The sequence below is a fragment of the Nicotiana tomentosiformis genome, chromosome 12, assembly GCF_000390325.3.
Source record: "Nicotiana tomentosiformis chromosome 12, ASM39032v3, whole genome shotgun sequence".
Classification (NCBI taxonomy): Eukaryota; Viridiplantae; Streptophyta; class Magnoliopsida; order Solanales; family Solanaceae; genus Nicotiana; species Nicotiana tomentosiformis.
In genome coordinates this window covers 103,053,133-103,057,471 of record NC_090823.1, presented here as the reverse complement: position 1 = coordinate 103,057,471, position 4,339 = coordinate 103,053,133, and the positions used below count along the sequence as shown (strand labels likewise).

Sequence of the window (4,339 nt, the reverse complement as noted above, 5' to 3'; positions counted from 1 at the left end):
GTAGAAATGAGAACCGCCATCACTAAGGATGGCTCGGGGAGTACCAAACCGCGTGAAAATGTTCTTCCTTAAGAATGCGGTCACACTCCTTGCCTCATTGTTGGGCAAGGCGATTGCCTCAACCCACTTGGAGACATAGTCCACTCCCACCAAGATATATTTCATGCCACAAGAACTCACAAAGGGACCCATGAAATCAATCCCCCATACATCAAAGATCTCGACCTCCATTGCAAACTTCATAGGCATCTCATGCCTTTTAGAGATTGATCCTTGCCTTTGACATTTCTCACAAGCCTTGACCATTTGATTCGCGTCATGGTAGATAGATGGCCAATAGTAGCCACATTCAATCACTTTCGTGGCCGTCCGATTTCCTCCATGATGACCCCCAACCGGGGAGTCATGGCATGCTTTGAGAATTGGCATTACTTCATCTTTCGGAACACATCGCCGAATGATGTTGTCGGCACAAATATGAAACAAGAAGGGCTCTTCGATCCTTGACTTCAAAGTCAAACTCTTGCAACAAAAGGACCCATCGAATCAATCTTGGCTTCGCATCCTTATTTGCCATAAGATAGCAAAGAGCAGCATGATCAGTGTAGACTATCACCTTGGATCCTAACAAATAGGCCCGAAATTTTTCAAAAGCATAGACAATGTCGTTGACCAAGCACCGCCCCAATGGCTACACCACTGGCATCACACATGAGTTCAAATGGAAGAGACCAATCCGGTGTGACAATAATAGGTGCCGTGGTGAGATTTTCTTTCAACTCCTCAAATGCTTTGAGACACTTTTCATCAAATACGAACGTAGCATCTTTTTCAAGGAGCTTGCACATGGGGTTTGCAATTTTTGAGAAGTCCTTGATAAAATGCCTATAGAAGCCGGCATGCCCTCATCCACCATGAAGTGGCACTTTTCCCAATTTAGTAAAAGGTTTGTTTCTTCACATATTTTGATCACTTGTCTCAGGTTTTCAAGACAATTCTCAAAGGAATCACCCACTACAGAGAAGTCATCCATAAGCACTTCTAGGAAATCTTCCACCATGTCCGAGAAAATTGATATCATGCACCGTTGGAAGGTAGCCGGAGCGTTGCATAGCCCAAATGGCATCCGGCTAAAAGCAAAAGTCCCATATGGGCATGTGAATGTTGTCTTCTCCTGATCTTCCAATGCAATGTTGATTTGGTTTTAGCCGGAGTATCCATCCAAAAAGAAATAAAATGACCTTCCCGCTAGCCGATCAAGCATTTGATCAATAAAAGGCATAGGGGAATGGTCTTTGCAAGTGGCACTGTTGAGATTCCGATAGTCCATGCAAACTCTCCATCCGGTCACAGTCCTTGTTGGGATGAGCTCATTTTTCTCATTTTGGATAACGGTCATGCCTCCTTTCTTTGGCACACATTGCACCGGGCTCACCCAAGAACTATCGGCAATGGGATAGACTACCCCGGCGTCTAACCACTTGATGATTTCCTTCTTCACCACCTCCTTCATGGACGGGTTTAACCTTCTTTGGTGCTCCACACTAGGTTTGCTTCCTTGCTCCAATTGTATTTTGTGCTCACAGATTCTGACGGGAATCCCTCGAATGTCCGCTATTGTCCACCCAATGGCTTGTTGATGTTCCCATAGGACATTCAATAAATGATCTACCTGCACCTCATTCAACAAGGAAGAAACGATTACCGGTAAAGTATCATTAGAGCCAAGAAATTTATACCTTAAGTGTGGTGGAAGTGCCTTGAGTTCAAGTTGTGGCGGCTCAATAATTGAAGGCTTTGCTGGGGGAGTGGCTCTATTCTCTATGTCAAGGGAAAGCTTCTTTGGTGCATAAGTGTAAGACCCACGTCCTTCTAATGCATTCATCGATTCCAAGTACCCCTCCATGTTTTCACCATTGAAATTTACCAATATCGCCGCCAAAGCCTCAGCTAGGCATTCTTCTTCCATCTTTATTTCACTTGCGTCCTCTACCTCATCAACAACATCAATGACTGATATGCCTTCATATGCATGTGGAAACTTCATACCCTTACTTGCTTGGAAGGTGACATCTTCATCATTAACTCGGAACTTGATTTTATTTCGTTTCGAATCCATAAGTGCTCTTCCGGTAGCAAGGAATGGCCTCCCCAAGATGATAGGGATTTATATGTCAACGGCACAGTCAAGGATTACAAAATAGGCCGGAAGAGGAACTTTCCCACTTTCACTAGGACATCATCAATAATTCCCACTGGTCTTTTGATTGAACGATCGGCCATTTGCAATCTCATGCTTTTAGGTCTCAGCATGCTTAACCCCGTTTGCTTGTAAATGGCAAGAGGCATCAAGTTAATGCTAGCCCCATTTTCACAAAGAGCCCTTGCAAAATCTCGCAAGCCAATAGTGCATGGAATGGTGAATGCTCCCGGGTCTTCTTTCTTTTCAACGGTGGTTGTTGCAATAATGGAGCTAACCGGGTGAGTAACATTCACTACTTCATTCGTGGTGGTTCTTTTCTTGGTTATCAAGTCCTTTAAGTATTTAGCAAAACCCGGCATCTCTTGAAAGGCTTCCACAAATGGTATGTTCACCGACAATTGCTTGAGAATGTCATAAAATTTCTCGAATTTGCTATCATCAACCTTCCTAGAAAGTCTTTGAGGGAACAGAGGGGAAGGTCTAGGAATTTGTGCTAGATCTTTTGGTGCCTCTTTCATCTTTACCTTTTCATGATTTTCTTCTTGGACTTTTACTCCTTTTGGGAGCTTTTCAACTTCAATAACAATCGGCACTTCGACTTGTGCTTCAACCTCTTGCTCAAGATCATCTACTCCAACAATTTTTTCGTTTCCTCCTTGAAGTACCTTACCACTTCGCGTGGTGATTGCCATGCAATGAGAAGTTGGACCACTCCCATTTCCTTTAGGGTTTGCAATTGTGTCACTTGGGAGTGTGCCATTCGGCTTTGGGTTATGCTCTCTTGACAAATCTCTCATTTGCATTTCTAGCTTTTGTATGGATGCGGTGTGTGACCCCACAAGTTCGGACATGTTTTTCATTGTAGTGTCGCCTCTTTCTTGATTTTGCAATATTCTTTCAAGCATTCTCTCCAACTTGGACTCACTTGAAAAACCTTTCTTATAATGCGAGGAGTTAGAGTATTGCCCCTTTGGTGGAACATAGGGGTTTGAACTCCGGTTTGCATAGTTGTTGTTGTTATTGCTCCAATTACCTTGACTTGATCCACCTTGATCATTGCGCCACTGTTGATGGCCTTGCCCTTGCAGGTTAGGCCTCCATTGATTATGTTGGCGATAACCACCTTGAGAATTATGGACATAATTCGCCTCCTCGCAATCTTCGATTGACCAGGGTTGCACATCTTTCACAGCATTTACCTTTTTAGTTTGGTTTTCAGTGAACATCTTGGTTAACACATTAATGTTTGTGGCAAGACTAGCAATTACTTGATATCTCTCTTGATTCTCCTTAATCATGTTGGTCAAAGAGGGAGTACCGTATGCAATTCCACCCGTGGTATCTTCCGAGTTCCAAGCTTGATTGTGTTCTGCCATCTTTTCGAGAATTTGTGTGATCCTTGTGAATGTTTTATCCATAAAAGATCCATCCGCAGCATTCTTTGCTATGGATTGGTTCAACGGATCCAAACCCATGTAAAACTTTTCTAACAAGATTTTTTCTGGAAAACCATGATTAGGCGACCTCACTAGGTATAGCTTGAACTGATCCCATGCCTCATGTAGGTGTTCTCCCGGTAGTTGCTTGAAAAAGAAAATTTTATCCCTGAGCTCGAATTTCTTGCTTTGTGGGAACCATTTGGCTAGGAAAGCACGAACTAGTTCAGGCCAAGAATGAATGGAGTGAGCTGGTAGAATTTGGATCCATTTCCTTGACTCTCCAACTAGTGAGTACTTGAATACCCTCAGTCTTAGGGAATCATCTGACACATTGTTCTATTTGTGCATCGGACACACACCCAAGAAGTTTCTAAGATGTTGTGTTGGATCAACATCGGTAGAATTTCTAAAAAAATCCTTCTGCTTTAAGCATTAGGATCAAACCATGTTCCACTTTGAAGGTAGCAGCGTCAACTCGCGGAGGGACAATGGCATTTGTGTCCTCAATGTACTCATCTATATCCGCAAAAGGATTTTCTTCTTCGTCATACTCTAACATATTTATCTAGCACACCAAGCAAATCAAGCAAATCAAGCAAAGTGTGATGGAATAAAATGTGAAGTAAAGCACACACCAAATCATAATTTCAAAACCGTATTCCCCGGCAACGGCGCCAAAATTTGATACGCTCAAATT

General features: G+C 42.9%; 1 non-coding gene and 1 pseudogene across 1 annotated transcript; one reads left to right on the top strand and one right to left on the bottom strand.

Moving 5' to 3' along the window:
* Positions 1 to 433: 433 nt before the first annotated feature.
* On the bottom strand, positions 434 to 3,678 carry LOC104119726 (uncharacterized; annotated as a pseudogene).
* A 31-nt stretch (positions 3,679 to 3,709) lies between these two features.
* LOC117273289 (small nucleolar RNA R71) lies at positions 3,710 to 3,816 on the top strand. Its single transcript, XR_004503299.1, has one exon. It is a non-coding gene; the product is annotated as a small nucleolar RNA R71 (small nucleolar RNA).
* The last annotated feature ends 523 nt before the right edge of the window (positions 3,817 to 4,339 follow it).